General features: G+C 49.5%; 4 non-coding genes across 4 annotated transcripts; 2 read left to right on the top strand and 2 right to left on the bottom strand.

The window, feature by feature from the left end:
• Positions 1–145: 145 nt before the first annotated feature.
• On the bottom strand, positions 146–219 carry TRNAT-UGU. The gene has a single exon. It is a non-coding gene; the product is annotated as a tRNA-Thr (tRNA).
• Positions 220–8,359: 8,140 nt separating this feature from the next.
• Positions 8,360–8,441, bottom strand: TRNAS-GCU. Its single transcript has one exon. It is a non-coding gene; the product is annotated as a tRNA-Ser (tRNA).
• Positions 8,442–11,861: 3,420 nt separating this feature from the next.
• Positions 11,862–11,943, top strand: TRNAS-UGA. The gene has a single exon. It is a non-coding gene; the product is annotated as a tRNA-Ser (tRNA).
• Positions 11,944–13,442: 1,499 nt separating this feature from the next.
• Positions 13,443–13,515, top strand: TRNAF-GAA. Its single transcript has one exon. It is a non-coding gene; the product is annotated as a tRNA-Phe (tRNA).
• The last annotated feature ends 4,203 nt before the right edge of the window (positions 13,516–17,718 follow it).

Raw genomic sequence — 17,718 nt, 5'->3', positions numbered from 1 at the left:
CAGCTCTTAACTCCCAAATTTTCAGTAAGTCTGTTATCAGTGCCTGTGAGTATAATTTAAACAACTATACTGGGCTGGACCAAAGAGCTCTGTGTTTTGTCTTCCCACAGTAGTCAATACGAGGTTGCCCAAGAGTTAGTCAACAAGGCACCACTGGGAATTGAACCCAGGATTTCCTGTTTACAAGACAGGTGCTTTAGCCAGCTAAGCCATGGTGCCTGCCTGTGGCAACAGCACAGTGTCTGCCCACACCTGACTCCCTGCCATCCCCACTGGGGCCTGACAAGCTTTGCTTGTGTTTGGATTCTGCAAAGCAGAGGAGCAGGTGACGTTTTCCTTGCAAGGTGTGTGTGTGTGTGTGTGTGTGTGTGTGTGTGTGTGAGAGAGAGAGAGAGAGAGAGAGTGTGAATGAATGAATGAATGAGAATCTTTGGCCAGGTCTGCACTACAAGGTTACTTCAGCATCATTATATTGCTCAGATGCGTGAAAAACACACAACGCTCCCTCGGTCAGCAGCTTGTGGCTGGTGCACACACTGCAATACCACGTCTGGCGACAAAATTGCCCTGTTTTGGTGACAAAATAAAACCACCTCGACGAGAGGCCTAGTGCTTTTTGCAGCAAACTTAAAGTGACAAATGTCAGTGTAAATGCTGCTGGTCATTATATCACCATAACTGGCCTCCACCAGTATCCCTCCATGCCTGCCGTGAACTCACCTGCCCTGCATTCCTGCTACAGAGGCTGGGTACCTCCCCTTTCATAGCTCCAGAAAGTTCTGACAGCTGAGCCGCTATCTACACCGGGATTAGCTTGATAGAACTGCATTGCCAGCCTAAGTCATGTAATTACACCAACCTAATTTTGTAGTGTAGACCTGTCCAAAGAATCACACACACACCTTGGGAGCAAAACTTCATCTGCTCCTCTGCTTTATAGAATCCAAACACGAACAACACTTCTCAGGGCCCAGTGGGGATTGGCAGAGAGTCAGGTGTGGGCCATCTTTATCCCAGGAGAGATGGACTCTAAGGGTACGTCTCCATTGCAATGTAAGCCCAGGTGTGGCACGCTGTGCTCAGAGCAGCACCCTGCAAGCCCCATATTCACCACTCTCATATAATGATGAGATGGTTCGTACAAAGTCTGCCTGGTGAGGTGTCATTTCAAAAGTCTTGATCTGTTGAACATTAATATCGTGTTGGATTGTGTGTGCTCGCATTGCTTGGGAAGTTATGAAGTTTTGCTCTGTGTGCGTTACTGAGATATGTTATGAGGTTGGGAAATGCCCCCCACCAGACTTTCAGGTGCGACAAGGGAGGAGCCAGACTCTCTGCTGGCCCATTGAAGGGATCCACACTCCCAAGGACCATCCCAGGAACCGTGTACAATGCAGGCTTCTCCGAGATAGCACAGCGACAATGGACACTGATTGACTCACATCGTAGCAAAGGAGCTTCCTAGCAAGTCAGAGGAAACTATGAAAGAGGGGAAGAGACATCATGACCTGGCCTCTCTCCCCCACAACTCAGCAGCTGGAAATGTTAGCCAAAAGGGCTCGTTTCCCCCTGGAGCTTACCTAATTACACCAAGGAGGCACGGAGACAGGAAGACGAGTACCACACCCTTTATTGATCGGTCAGCTGAGCGGGTGTTCCTCTCGGCTAGTGCCAGAGAAAGAGACACACCTTACATGGCCAGATGGGCTTACCTTTATACCCCGAAACAAACAACTTAGCCTACGTTTGTCTACGTCATTTGGTTGACCTGTAGAACCTGTACATGCATCTGTTAGGGGATAATTGGATATGCAGGATACATATATCATTTTGCGGGGCTACAAGATACATCTGTTGAGGATACATTTGTCATTCTGAAGGGGACACAAGATACATCCGTTGACCCTTTGTACTAGATACTTTGGATGCATACATGTGAACGCAGCTGCATACACTTGGGGAGCCAAACAAAACTGATAAGCGAAATAGCTGACTTAGGTAGATACACGGCCTTCAGTCTAATAAGTTCTGTAAGCTTTCCAACACGGTTTGGGCAAGCATAGCATAACTTTGGTTCACTCAGGCCTAATGCAAAAAGGCTTCATTAGCACTATGATTTTCCAACAACTCCCCCCTTTGAGAATACTCACCAAACCTTTTGGCTGAGTTTTCTCACACTTTGAGGCCAAAAAGCAATGAAGCTCTGCAGAAATATTTACAACTGCTCTTTTTAAGCTTAGTCACCCCCAACCCAGGAATGAATGCATGGACAAAAGAGTGGAACCTTGTTCATTTAACAACTAAGGGATCGGGGCACTGACTATAACTCAGGTAGGCATACTCAATGGTTTAATTTCCCAGATGCCTCGGTGAATAATTTAGTCCCATATGCATCCTCCCCATGGACCCGGCAGGATTCGGTATGTGGGAGCCCACATCCACCCTAACCGGTCCATATGCTTGGAAGGAGCACTGTAAATGTACACACTTTCATCCAGAAAGTGTCCAAATATGTTTCCATGACCACAGATCAGATGGTACTTCAGATGTGTCTGTAAGGGCAGTGGGCCAAGTCTGGTACTCAAGATTACTCCAAATGGCCATCAGCTGGTCATTCAGGAAATCCTGGATTTCTAAACATACTAGATCCCACTGCAATGCCTTCCCAGTCTTAGTGATATTTAACACCATTTCTGTCAGTAACTTCTGGGTCATAGAACTAAGGGTGGAAATGACATGTAACTCACCAGCTCCAGCCTGTACTTAAGATAGCTGAGCTTAAAAAAATAAGGCTAGTGGCCCTTTCTAGTCGGCCCAATTTCTTATTATGTTCTTGGCCTTTAAGAATATTCCAAATGGCTGTTACAATGTTAGCCCCAGCCCACAGGGATCTGCCCAATTTCTTCTTTTTCCAGAGGAAATAACCCAGACTCTTTGTTGTGCTAATCTAATGGCAGCCCCTTGTGAGCAATCTGGGTATGTAAAAGTGATCTGAAAACTGGATAAAGGCAATGTCATTTAAAATCCAATTAGGGAGGGCAATACATACTAAAGGATTTATCCAAAACACAGGGCGCAGCCTGTAGAATAAACCCCAAAATTCAATTAATACCACATTTCCAAACAGGATCCCACAAGTTTCTTCCTGCCAGTGTAGAATTTTTGTTTCTTTACCAGGGTCAGTTCTCAATGTCCTTTTTAGTCAGGAATTCCTGGACTTTGGCAATGTCAGTGGAGTGAGTGTTTTTTTTTTCTTCTTTCCCAAAACAATTGTAGTTTAGCATTCTACAGGGGAGAGATTATCAGCACATCACCCTGTAATGGTTTTTGATTCTTCTAGAAAAGTTCAAAGGCACAGTAGGTCTGTCAGCGGACAAGGGAGAGGTTAGCTAGCACGTCACCTTGTCCTTTTTCCCTGCTGTCCAGAAGGCACAGTGGAGCTAGAAGAAGGAATAGGCTAATCATATAGGAGAGTTCTCCTTATGTGGACGGGTCTTTTTGCAGTGAGAATCATGGGTCCAAGCAGTCAGTCTTTGGCACTTCACAGCGGTGTTGGTAATCAGCAGGACTCAATAAGGGCCTTTCCAGCGTGGAGCCAAAGCAGTCTTTTGTTGGTGGACCTGTACATTGATCCGGTCTCCAGGTTCCATGGAGTGGCAGGGCTGCTAGGGTCTTCGGGTAGTGCGTCTTTACCTGTGTAAAAAGGAAACCTAACACATTGCATTAGTGTCTTTGCAGATTGTACAGCCCCCCTTTTCTGGTTGTTAGCCAAGTGTCCTTGAACGAAGTCAGTGTATTTTTTTTTTTTTTTTTTTGGACTGAGCTTGCTAGTTAAAGTGTTTCTCATTTAACTCGTTCTTTTTCCTTTTCCCGTTTTTGTCTTCATTTTTAACCTACAAAGGAAACTTTTACTTTTTACTTATACACCTTTTGTTAACAATGAACACATACACATTGCTGTTATACAGTACATTAGTCTTATTATTTAATGTATGCCACATATACCCTTCTACTAAAATAACCTTATTAGAGAGCTTTGGAACAACAAGCCAGGACAAGCACACCCACTTTGATGAGTTCATTTAATACAAGCTCTAGTTCAATAGCTTCCCACCATCCCCAGCCCTCTGGCTAGAAATCTGAGGTAGCCAGAAGGATCCCATGTACAATATGGGGAGTGGGTTAACTTTTTATGTCCTTGCTTCCAAAGACTGTTAGTATGCAATTTGGCCAATGCAGTTTTTTCTTTTACTTAAGAAAATACATAAGACTTTAGTATATCACATTTTTCTGATGTATTCAAACACTTTGTATTTTAAGTTGAACAAAACAAATATCTGCATTTCAATTCAAGCCTTCTGCTTTATTTCAAACCAGACCATCCCATGAAAATATTAAACACATTCTGGCCACTTGAGACAGACACCACAAGACAGAACATAGAACACAAAACATAATTTTTACTCTGCCAGTAAATCATGGTATGTTGTATGCTGTTTAGCTGGCATTAGTTTTCTTTGATTATCTGAAAGACAAAACAAAGGTCTACCCCTTCTGGGCAGTCAATTATTGCTTAAAATATACAAATACCCTTGTTGATTTTAGGCAAAACAGGGGAATTACCCCATATTTTCTTGTATATGTTTTATAGGCAGCCCAGGTTTCAGTGGCTTTTACCTTATCAGTTAGATAATTTGCATTAATACAGATGCTTTCTGGCTTGCTTTTTACTTTTAACTCCTGCTTTTAAACACTGAAAGAAAACATCACCACTGATAGTGCCTTAGAGCCTAATAAATTTTCATTTACACAGCACTGTATACATTCTTTAGCTAATTCAACAAAATTGTTCATAGCCAAATGATTGCAATCTAATAATTTCTTTGCCTGAATTTATTTACAAACATTTAAAAAAAAACACCAAGAACTTTTCTCTTTAGCATTTTTACAAAGTTCAACTACTATTCCCTCCAGCAACTACAGAGTTAACTCTTCACTCTCCTTCAAATCACTTGCTCTTTCCTTATATCACTTGCTTTGTCTTTCAACAGCCACTTACCAATTCAAATCACCATTCCAAATATCCTTCTGAGTATTTGAAATCCCCATGCTTATACTCACTTACTTCTTCCTTCCACGAGACCCTCAAAAGTTTCCAACCTGTTCTCCAAGCTCTCTGTCTGTTGCCCGCCCGCCTGGGCCCGATCCTTGTTTTTTTTTTGTTTTTTTTTTGTTTTGCGCTGAACCGTTTCTTTCATGGGCTTCTGCCCCCACCCTTCTGGTTTTTTTTTTTTCCTAAAACATTTTATTCACAAGACGACCCGAGTCCTCCCTCGTGAGGCTTGCCACCTGGGCAAAACGCATGGCCCACTGGCGTTAACTATTTAATTGCCTCTTGTAGCAAACACACTGCTGTTACGGCATATGCTGAGCACGAATGGTTACATTTTAACAAGTCCCTGAAGGACTGGTACTTGCTTAGCCAGGGCTTCCTTTTCTCCAACTACTCTATTGCCCAGTCCTGCTACGACTGGGGGTAGATCCTTTCACCTGCCACCCTTCCTGGTCAACCAGGGTGGAGAGAGGAATGCTAAACCCTTCTCCAGTTCTCAGACTTACTGCAGCTGAGAATGGGCACATCTTTAATTATGCAATCCTCAACATATAACACCAACAGAACCAAATAAAACAAACATAAAACAACAAGGGTAAAACAAATAGATGGTGTAAATTCTACAGGGTTCCCCCATTCTCTATTGCTCACCAAACTGTGACAAATTTCTGTTACCAATTTATGCCTCATGTCAGGTGATCAAACTGACACTGCAGGACGTTGCAGGAGGATAGAGAAAATACACCATATAACCAAATTTTAAAGCTTCATTAAAATGATAAAACAACAATGGAGAGCGTTGGGAACGCTTCCACATCACTCATAAAAAATACGAATGCCCCATACTTACACATATCCAGACTGGCCACGTCTGTATATAACATTCAGAAAAGGGGAATAGGTGGACGGGAGATTATCCTGTATACAGCTTGTTCAGAATTTCCAACATGCTTTCGCTCTTGGGAGAGCTGTTCTTTTACACCCTGGAATTTCCTGCGGTGTCTCTTTCAGAGATTCCAGTCCAGGTCAGCTACCTGTGGCTTCTCCAGTGTCACCAAGCCACACCAACACCGGCATCCGTCACAAAGTCAGACTGTTGGATCTCACCAAACAGTTAAGCTTTGCAAATGTAATCTCAGTTCTGTAACTTGTACTGCCTTTAGTTTGCCTGTCTCTATTTTTCCACAGCCAGCTGAGGCTGAAAGCAGTTGTTTTTTTTTTTTTTTTTTTTTTGTACTTAACATAGTCTGTACTGATTTTTGACCTTGAGCATAAAACAACTTTCTCTTTTTATCTCTGGGCGAAGCTGAGTTTTAAATTAACCCGTTTCTAGACAAATTGCTCACACCGTGTCAGAGGCTTTTCTTTGGTGATTAAAAGCTCCTCTGAGATATATGATCTCATCTAGATTAAAGGTACCTTTTAATGGGCATTGTTTAGATGGATCTTCACACGTATAAAGATTCCAATTCTCTAAATACCTGCAGGTTTTAGAACCATAATGTACGTACATATAATATGCTGGGGTACCCTTAGGGGGTGAGGTGGAATGTTTAGACTGTCCCTTACCCACACGGAAAAGAAGGGGGGGGAGAGAAGATGGGTTCACACGCTCCTAGACCCGGTTACAGTTTTGGCTTCCAGCATACCAATAGAACAAGAAACAAAAGTACCCCTACCAAAAAGAAAAGCCAGCCCTGGGGCTGCTCTAAGTCCCAGTAATTGTTCAGCACGGCCCACGGACTCGTGGAGTTAATGGAATTATTCATTAGCCGTGTCTGAACCTAGGTACCTTAACCAGAAAGCTTTTACCCACACACCTTCCTATTTGTGGGTTCCTTTACCGTTAGGGGCCCAAGGTCCCAACCCGCACTTCGGGGGCGTTAATCCTCAAACCCAGGAGGTAACGCACTTACCACGCCCGGAGTGGCCACGTCCGGCAGGTGGACTCCCCTCTTCTGGTACTGTCTTGCCTCCGTGTCGGTTGGAGTTCTCTATGGAGGGGGCGTAGCCGTCCCGGCCGATTGCGGCGACCCGGAGCTCGAGCAAACCAATAGCTCAAGGTGGCCACTCTCCTGAGCCGTCCTCGGCCGCCAGTCAGCGCCCCCAACAGGGAGAGAAGTCCCTTCGTGGTCACCATTTGTTAGCCAAAAGGGCTCGTTTCCCCCTGGAGCTTACCTAATTACACCAAGGAGGCACGGAGACAGGAAGACGAGTACCACACCCTTTATTGATCGGTCAGCTGAGCGGGTGTTCCTCTCGGCTAGTGCCAGAGAAAGAGACACACCTTACATGGCCAGATGGGCTTACCTTTATACCCCGAAACAAACAACTTAGCCTACGTTTGTCTACGTCATTTGGTTGACCTGTAGAACCTGTACATGCATCTGTTAGGGGATAATTGGATATGCAGGATACATATATCATTTTGTGGGGGCTACAAGATACATCTGTTGAGGATACATTTGTCATTCTGAAGGGGACACAAGATACATCCGTTGACCCTTTGTACTAGATACTTTGGATGCATACATGTGAACGCAGCTGCATACACTTGGGGAGCCAAACAAAACTGATAAGCGAAATAGCTGACTTAGGTAGATACACGGCCTTCAGTCTAATAAGTTCTGTAAGCTTTCCAACACGGTTTGGGCAAGCATAGCATAACTTTGGTTCACTCAGGCCTAATGCAAAAAGGCTTCATTAGCACTATGATTTTCCAACAGAAACACACCTGGAGGAAAAAGACTGAACTGAACTGACTCAGAAATCAGAAGAGAATAATAACAATAATACTTTCAAACCAAAGTCCCCAAACAGACTCGTATTAGTTTTTCAGCAGAAAATTTTCAGTTTGGGGAATTTTGTTTTCTCAGTCAGACTTGGCCAAGGGAAGCAGGGAGAAAATGTTTGAGTTGCCTCCTTCAGAACAGCTTGGCCTAGATACTAGCTCTGGTTCACTGTTGTGGCCTTGCTCGAGTTGAGGGTATTTTAATAATTTGGGCAGGTCCCAGGGTGTTTTGGGGAGAAGATGAGGATGTTACCTCTTGAGATAAAAACTAAGAAATACAGCACTAGAGAATTTCTTTTTAAAAGAAATCTGGGATTTAGACATTTTATTTAAAGCAAGGGAGTTCTGAGTTTCTGAGAAGGTTTTTGTTTGCAAGAAGCAAGATCGTTTGAACTGTCATTGTACCAAAGGGGGAGATGGTTGTCTCCAAAGGAGGGGTGAAAACTAAATGCATCCGATGAGGATGGGATTTGAACCCATGCATGCAGAGCACAATGGATTAGCAGTCCATCACCTTAACCACTCGGCCACCTCATCTGAGCTGTTAAAAAGGGATAGGAGGAGAAATCTAAGGCCAGCAGAGCTAGGGCCAATAAGGAGTTTTTAAATACTACGCAGAAGCAGGGGCTGAATGAGCTCCCCCCTCACATCTAGTGAGGAGCTGGGGGAAAGACTTCAGGAACAGAGCGTGTTTGCACAGACACACCTACTCTGCCTAGGTATGCAGCATGATGGGGCCGCTTTCCCAAAATGACCAGTTTCAGCTGGTGGTGGGTTACAAATCACTTTAGGATTCAATGGAATGAAATGTTATTATCCTTCCTGCATGAGTGAAGGGCAGCAGAACATACCTAGACTGTCCTGATGGAGGGGTGGGTGGGTGAGGAATAGCTTTTATTGGACTTCATAGAAGTGATTGAGAACATCACCCTAAACCAGTGGTCCCCAAACATTTCACTCTGTGCCCTCTTAGCCATGGCTGTGGCCCCTTGGAAGCCGCAGTCAAGAACTGAGGCTGGGAGTGGGGCTGTTGCTTGCTGGGGAGAGGGGTGCAGACAGGGGTAAGGGGGTCGAGGCTCAGCTGGGAGCCAGAGCCCCAGGCTGACGTTGGGGTTGGGGAAGAGCTGGGGCAGAGTGGGACTGAGTGCTGCTCCCTCCATGGGGGCTGGCTCAGGCCCTGAGGTGCCCCCATGCATGTTCCTCTGTGTCCCCCTAGGAGTCATGCCCCACATTTTGGGAACCACTGAACCCTACTCGCTAAGCAGGGGCTAGTGATGCCAAAGCCCAGGGAAAGGGAGAACAAGTGCGGGCCCCCAGCACTGGAGCCATGTGAAGGGGCTGCAGGAGAGGGGCAATGGCTGGTGGCCCAGGAGTTAAGGGCAAAGGGGGCACAGGAGGGGCAGGAGTTAGGGGTGAAGGAGGTGCAAGGCGTGGGAGTGCAGGAGCTAGCGGTAAAGGGGGTGGGGACCGTCCAGGGCAATGGGAAGTGCCAAAGTACAAGCTTTGCCCAGGGCACCATTTTCCCTAATGCTGGTCTGAGCAAACAATTGGAAATGACCCTTCAGTGAGACCAGAACCATCGTGTAGAAAAGCCCCTTTGTTAAGTGTTGGTGGCTGAGGGCTTAGGGAGATGGGTTAGAAAGCAACAGGCGTCTTTCTGTGGAGGTTTGATTCTTGCCTGTTAGGCAAGGCTGGTGTGTGGTGTCTCCATGGCTGTACTTTCCGTGTCTGATCTGCCACAGGGAGCCAAGTCTAGACATATTCAGAGGCTCTATGCCAGCGTTTCTCAAATTTCCTTTCACTGCAACCCCCTTCTGCCCAAAAAAAACTTACTCCATGGCCCTGGAAAGAGGGACCAGGCCCCTCCCCACTGAGCAGAGGCAGGGAAGACAAAGCCTGAGCCCTGCCCCAGTTAGGGGAGGTCAAAACCAGAGCTTGAAGGATTCAGCCCTGGGTGGTGGGGCTCAGAAATTTGGCTTCAGCCCCAGGCCCCAACAAGTCTAACGCCAGCCCTGGCAACCCCATTAAAACACGGTTATGACCCACTTTGGGGTCTTGCCCCACAGCTTGAGAACCACTGCTCTATGCTGAGGGGAGAGAGTTTTCCTGGGGGTGTAGTTAATCCACTTCCCAAGAGGTGGCAGCTATGTCAGTGGGAGAAGCTATATCGGTGGGTGTGCAAGCTGTGGTGTTTGCCACATTTAAGAAGTTTAATCAAACCCCATTTTTAAAACCACCTGTGGTCTGGGAATGGCAAAGGAGCTCGATGAATCAGGGTTTGTCCTTCAAAGTCCTGAAAATCACGATTCCCTACTCAGGTCATTGTGGGGGTATAGCTCAGCGGTAGAGTGCTTGACTGCAGCTCAAGTGATCCTCAAGTGGTCAGATTAGATGCTCTAATCGTCTCTTCTGGCCATAAAGGCGACTAATTTCTGAAAAGCTGAGTGTAGCATTGGGAGCAGCATCTGATGTTTTCCTGTCTAGCCGGCTTGCTGCCTAGAACGAACGCTCCTTGAGTGGGGTGATCCACAGGGAGTAGCTCAAACCTCCAAAGTGCCTGGCCAGGGGCAGGACATTAGCCCAGCAAGGGAGGGGTGTGGCAGTGACATCACAAAGGCCTTTTGCAGGACCTCAGACTATTGGTCAAAGGTGGTGGGGAGGTGGTGACCCCACAGAGAGATGCTGACATCAGCCAGCATCTTTGCTTCAGCAAGTCTCCTTCTCCAGGTCTCTCTTTGAGGACTGAGAGAGTATTCGGGTTCAGGCACGTGAGCACCAGGAGGAACCTCTTTTGAGTTTTCTCCTTCCCTTTTCATGATTTTACTAGAAAACAGCCGTCCCTGTTTAGAAGGTAAGAGCCTCCTTGAGGTTTGAAACCTGTTCGGTCTGATCCATCTGGTGACAGTTGAATTCTAGGCATGGAAAACACAAACTTAAGGAGGCAGAATTTTATTCCGCACCTGGGATTTTGTCCCATAGAATCAGTGGGGACATTAGGGTTTGTCCTTTCTGTTTCACCTTTTCCTCCATCCATCCCTTCCTCCTTTCTCTTTGTCTCTTGCTTCTTTTGTCCTTTCACCTGTTCCCCTCCCAACACCAGGAGCGGTGTGTGTGTGTGTGTGTGTGTGTGTGTTGCGGGGGAGTGCTCTGCAGCTCCCACTGTGGGAGGTCCACCCAAAAATGTGGGGCTGAAATAGTGCTCGGGCAGTGATCCCCACCAGTGACCTGGGCCATCCTTTGGGCTCTCTGGTGAGAACCCTCAGCCTCCCGTCCTCAGTCTCTACCCTGATTGGCTGAGCAGGGGGTTATTGACAGGGAGGAGACTCAGGTCCTTGTTGTTCTCTTTTAAGACCAAGGAAATAAGTCAGAACCTGTTATATGTTGACAAATTTTGCTGCTTTGCTGCATTAATGGTCTCTGAGCAGTTCATGATTCTCTCTAACATTGCAGTTCTCCTCAAATACTTGCTGAATAATTACTGTGCACTGTTGTTGGTCTGGAGCTCATCTGAGAGCACTTTATTCAGGTCATTCAGTGTTTGAAATTCAAGATCTGATGGTTAGTTTGAAAATCAGGGCTCTTGGGTCCTATTCCCAACTCTGCCACTGGCTGGCTGTGTGACCTAAGACAAGTCAATTCTCCTTTCTCAGCCTTAGCTTCTCCCTCTCTCAAGTAGGGATAATGATGATCCGCTCCTACCTAGCTCAAGGTGGGTGGAGGATGGGGATCCATTGGAGAGTGTCACTAGGAGTATCAGAGGGGCCGTGTTAGTCTGGATTTGTAAAAGCAGCAAAGACTCCTGTGGCACCTGGCTAAGCAAACAGAACAAACCCCAAATCCCCCCTGTGCTTTGGGAGCCAGGTTTGCTGTGGGAATCCTGTAGTTCAGATGACTTCACGCCTGGGCATTGTGATTCTTTACCAGTTTCTCTGGCATTGGGGCAGTTTTGTGCTCACAGCTGTGATGGCCGAGTGGTTAAGGCGTTGGACTTGAAATCCAATAGGGTTCCCCTGCGCAGGTTCAAATCCTGCTCACAGCGAGGCCTGTGTTTTAGCCAGTCTCTCACCCGGGCAATACCTCTGTACAACCCCCTGAGACACTCTCAATTCTCTCCCCACCCCAAGTAAATTCTGTTCTGCTCCTTTCATCGAGATGCCTGGGACACTCCCGCACACTGTGTACCTGAGGGTCGGGCAAACTCTCAGCACCTGAAGCCTCTGCCACTCACCTAGTGCCCCATAGATCAGCCATAGCCCTGGTTCTGCTCCTCTCTCTAGCATGTGAGTCAGCGACTCCATGGGAGCTACGGGCTGCAGAACCAACAGAGGGAAAAAATGGTGCTCAGCACCCACTGGCAGCCAGCTCCCCCCCACCCACTACAGGCCTGGCTGACAAGCTCCTCACAAGTGCCAGTGCTCAGCGGTTCAGTGGGGTGCAGGAGGCGCTGGGGAGGAGCAGGAGAGTGGGAGAGGGAGAGGAATGGGGCAGGAAGGTGCAGGGTGGGAAGAGATGGGACCGGGGTGGGGGCTTGGGGGAAGGGGTGGAGTGGGGGGCAGGGCCTGGGGAGGAAAGGGGGGATTTGTCCCATACCCCGGATCCCTCTAGGGCCGGCCCTGAAGGGAAGCACCGACTATCACAGTGACAATACAACTGACCAGCCTTGCGGGGGAGGCTGAGGGAGATCCGCACTCACCAGGTCTCTTGTCTCCCCCACGGTGAGCCAGACACTGCTCTCTCCTGGCTCTCACTCTAGCAGCTGGACACCAAGGAGCCATTTCCCCTCAGGAAGTGCATTGAGTGCCCCTGTGGTGCTGGGGGGCTGGCACTGCTGCTGCCTGTGGGGCTGGCAGGGGGGCTGATGTCTGCACAGACTCTCAGCTGCCAGGCCGGAGGGGGCACTTGGGACCTTACCAGACTGGCTCAGTGAAGACGGGGGGTTGACAGAGCAATACAGACGCTCTCCAGAGCACGGAGCAGCAGCCGCCCATGCAGCCAGGCAATGAGCAATTCCCACAGCCTGGAGCCGAGGGGGAGGCGCCAGCTGCTGTTCCAGCTCCTCGGGGACAGGCCCTGTCAGCCAACAGCCACTTCTTACTCCCCACAGCTAAGGGCGCCTGGTTCCTCCGGTGGGGGTGTGGAGCAGCCGTTCGTTTTCCTGTCCGCACTCCTCTGCGGTGTGAAAATCGGGGAGGGGAGGCAGAAGCCCCACTTCCCTCCCGAAATGACGCCCAGTGGGGGAAGCCAGGACAACAGGGTGGGGCGGCAAGTGGTGGCCAGACTCTCACTGCCAGGGTCTAGTCTAGCTCAGGGTCCAGCTCAACCTCCTCCCCGTGCCACTGGCCCCCAGTCCCCTTCCACCACCAGGTCAACCCGGGCACTAGGGCAGGAACGGGGTGAGGCAGCAAGTCAAGCTGAGCAAGGCAGGCAAAAGCGAGTCTTGTCTTCATGGGCCGCTCCCAATGACGTCCTGTTTGTGTGCAACTGCTGCAAAAACATCCCGGGCAGAGAAGCAACAGGCCAAAATACTGCTCCATGGCTGCCAAAGTAGCTTAGTTGGGAGAGCGTTAGACTGAAGATCTAAAGGTTCCTGGTTCAATCCCAGGCTTTGACAGGTTCTTTTATTCTCTTTGTACAGGGGGGCAGCTTGTTCTCTGGCAGCCCAGTGGTACTTGCACCCAAGGTGAGCAGAGCTGCTGTGGGGCAAAGCAATTTTGGGGGCCCCTTCCATTAAAAAAAGTTGCAACATTGTATTCTCATGGGGCCCCTGTGGGGCCTGGAACAAACTTCCCCACTTGCCTCCCCTGTGGGTGGCACTGATGGTGAGTCTCTGATCTTGGGCTCTGCAGTAGGAAAACATAGAATGGGCTTCTGCCCCTACTTGGCCCACCTGACTTTTAACAAGGAGAGATGGGATCTGTCTTTCCCAACATGGCAGGAAGACAGCAAGGCAGGGTGACCCTCAGGAATGGTGCCAGAGGGCTGCTGGGCAGTGACAGGCAGGGATTGGGGATGGAAGCTCCTCTGTGCAGCTGAGCAAGGGCAGTACCAGGGAAGGGGAATCTGTAAAAGTGGCCCTGTGGAAGGTGGCAGGGATTTGGGGGCCCAGGAGGAGGCGCTTGATGTTCAGTGCCTTGGAGCAGCTGGACTTGGCCATGGTGGGTGTTCAGGAAATGCACATTAACAACTCTAGGGTAGCTCAATAGGCAGAGGGTGATTGGAGGAAGGGCCTCCTGGCCAGGGAAGAACGATGGGGCTGGAGTCTTGTTTTTCACATTCGCGGTGCTAGTACAGAAGGTGGTGGAGCTCCAACCAGGGAGGGCATTACTGGTGGCTTTGTGCTCTGTGGCACTGGTTACTGCTATATTAGTGTGTATGGTCCCCAGTTAAGGCATGAGAGGGAAGATCAAAGGCTCCCTTCCTCTGGGCTGCATGATGTTTGGTGTTGGGGGGGATTTTAATTGTGTCAGCCGGCCTGAGCACCGCTGGTCCCGTTTTCCCAACCGTCAGAGGAAACGTTTTTACAATGAGCACTACCTGGCGCAGGTCGGCTTAGAGGAGCTCACTCCAGCCACAGAGGGGGTTCACCTTTCTGCGGGGACAGGCCAGGACTCACATTGACCGGATTTATGCTTAGCTTTTGTGTCTTTAGCATGTTGCTTCTCAGATTCTTTCTTGGCCCGACTTGTTACACTTTGACACTTAACAGGCCAGAGTTTGTGCACCTTCCTACTATCCTCACTAGGATCTGATTTCCAAATTTTGAGGAATGACTTTTTGCCTCTAACGGCCTCCATTACTCTGCCATGTACCTAGAGTGGCGTTCTGCTGGTCGTCCTATTGTCGTTTCTGATTTAGGGCAAACGTTTCATCTGAGCCTCTAACTGCGGTGGTTTTAAACGCTCTGCATGCTGCTTGCAGGCACCTAACACTTGTGACAGCAGCTCCTTTTAATTCCCATCCAACCATCTGTACTTATGCCGATAGGTCGACTCTAGGTCTTTAACTCTGAGCGGTAGCTGAGAAGATGGTAAATGGGGCAGAAACCCGTTCGACAAACCTCTTCATTTCCTTGTATCAGAGGGGAGCAGCATGAGCTTTCGTGGGTGAATACTCACTTCTTCGGATACCGCTCAGAGTTATTCTTGCATCCGAAGAAGTGGGTATTCACCCACGAAAGCTCATGCTGCAAAACGTCTGTTAGTCTATAAGGTGCCACAGGATTCTTTGTTGCTTCATTTCCTTGTTATTTCCTGACTTCTTCATTCATCCCCTTTTCCTTATTTCCTGGGTGAGGCGGCGGCCTGCCAGGGAGCTCCCCGGCACCTCTGGCTGCCTGGGCTGAAGACAAGAGGCAGGCCTGGGCGTGGCGAGGGCCTCCTGTCCTGGCCTGAGGCTGCAGTGCTTCCTGGTCCCCTTTTCCCACCACCCCGGCAGGCGGCTGCTGCGGGAGAACACGAGGGAGGCTCTGGGGGCGCTAGGCAGCGCTGTGTGTGTGACTGTCAGGGGAAAGAGCCGAGGCTCCGGACTCGACCTGCCATTGACTCGCGTGGCTCTGCGCGCCGTCAGCCGGGGCGGGCCAGGCCGCGGACGTGACTCAGGCTTGGGCCGCATGGCCGCGCTTTCCTGATGAGGTATAACCCTGGGTGTCAGGTCGCTGTGCAGCTTTGATCTAAACTGACCAGCAGCCCACAGCCTCCCCCTGGGTCAGCCCCACCTGGTTACTCCTTACAGGCCGACCTCACCCCCCTTCCAGTCCCGGATTCACCCCCTAATCATCCTACTACCACTCAGAGCCACAGCCGTGGAGGTGCTGAAGGAGGGAGGGGTGACTCCAGGGTGGGGTTCTTCTCTAACGATGGCTGGCAGAAAGGTGGTGCTCAGCTCTGTCAGCGACCTGCCCAGTTGCCTCGCTGCCAGGGGATACAGACATTTCTGTAAGGCGATTAAATGGGGTATTTGGCTTCTGAGTGAATGTGAGAAATGTGCAATTATGAGAGGGAATTTCCATCTACCTTTCTACTGCTCTTCAGTGGCCTAATGGCGAAAACATTAGCTTCCTAAACCAGATATTGTGGGTTCAAGGCCCATCCGGGGTGAAAAACTCCTCTCTTCTTGTATAAAGTACTGGATCTTCAGAACAGTCCTCCAGGAACAGAATCTTCCATTTGACAAATGCTTTCTAAACCCATCAGTAGCAAACAGTTAATACTAGTGTTTGTCTGAGAATAGAGTGAAGGGGAGTGTTTACTCTGACACAGACAGAAAGAGCAAGGCTGTTCTGAAAGAGAATGGATCTGTCTGGAGACAAAGCAGAACCTGAGACTGAGCAACCGTGTGAAAAGAAGAGGTTCAAATATGGTAGGTGTTATGTAGGTTGGCCTGGCAAATTTAGCGCTTGGCTACACTTGCAGATGTAGAGCGCTGGGAGTTAAACCAGCCCTCGGAGACCACAGCAGGGAAAATGCTGCTGTGTGTTTACTCTGACAGCTGCAAGTGCACTGGAATGGCCACACTAGCAGCTCTTGCAAATGCCACAGAGAGCAGTGCACTGTGGTAGCTATCCCAGTGTGCAAGTGGCTGCACTGTGCTTTTCATATGGGGGCGGGGTGGAGTGTGTATGTGGGGGGCGAGACAGTGTGTTGTGGGGGTCTGAGAGTGTGTCAGCATGCTGTCTTGTGTGTTCGGACAGCAGCAGACCACCCCTCCCCCACCTCTCTCTCTCACACACACACCCTGCATCATCGGCAGCAGCATTCCCCAGTAATGGTTGCTTTGTCCCGGAGCAGATAAGCAGCCGGCTGTCGGAAACAGAGCTTTGAAAGGGAATATCCGCATGCCGATTTCAAAACAATGACCACAGTGGGCACTTGACTTCAGGGGATTATGGGACGTTTTCAGAGGCCAGTCACAGTGCAGTAATACAACACGTCGTCACACTCACACCTGGGCATTTCAGCCGAGGCAAAGTGAACTTTATGCTTCTCATGGAGGTGGATTACCAGGAGCGCTCCAGCTGCAGAGCCCAGGTGCTCCATGTGCCTTGCGAGTGTGGACACCTCAGGAGTTAGGGCACCCGGGGCTGCTTTAATGCGCTCAAACTTGCAAGTGTAGCCAAGCCCCTAGACTTGCGACCTGACACCCAGGGTTATAGGGCCGACATAGTGACCCCCTTACTGGCCTTGGGGAACCCCAAACCCTTGTTACTAAGGGCACTGAGGAGTCTCTGTCCCTTAATAACTTCTGGGAGCTCCCCAGCAGGCTGCGGGCGTCAGCCGCCTCCTGCCTCACAGGTTAGACTCTTGGTGCTGTGCCAGCCGCCCCCTCGCTTGCAGGCCCAGTGTGAGAAGCAGGAGGCCTGGTGCTGGCAGAAGAGGGTTTTGATTGATCCACCTCTGTGTGCTGGGCACAGGACGCTTCCACTGTGTCCCTCTGCTGGCTTTTCTTCAGCAGCGCCTAGCGGCCCTGGCTCCAGGCTAGCGCCTGGTGAGCTCTGGCACTGGCAGGAAGCGCTGCAGGGTGCTGGGCAGCGGCCCTGGCAAACCAGCTGCTGGTAGGTGTCTCTGTGGTATCATGGGTCAGTGAGTTCAGCTGTTAATGGAAAGGAGGGGGGGTTATGCTCCCCCAGGGATGCCACTGAAGGCTCCTCATGGGCTCCTCAAGGTCTGCTGGGAGCTGTGATGTCCCCCTTTTGCCGCCTCGAAGGCTCCCTCCTGGACACAGTGGATTCACCTGCTGCCTACAAGAGTGTCGGGGCCGCGCTGCAAAAGCGCATCTCCCAGCAGCCGTGCCGGAGCCTCAGGTTTAATCCTCAAGG

The sequence above is a fragment of the Mauremys reevesii genome, linkage group 17 (genome assembly GCF_016161935.1).
Source record: "Mauremys reevesii isolate NIE-2019 linkage group 17, ASM1616193v1, whole genome shotgun sequence".
NCBI lineage: Eukaryota > Metazoa > Chordata > Testudines > Geoemydidae > Mauremys > Mauremys reevesii.
This window is presented reverse-complemented; position numbering and strand designations above follow the sequence as displayed.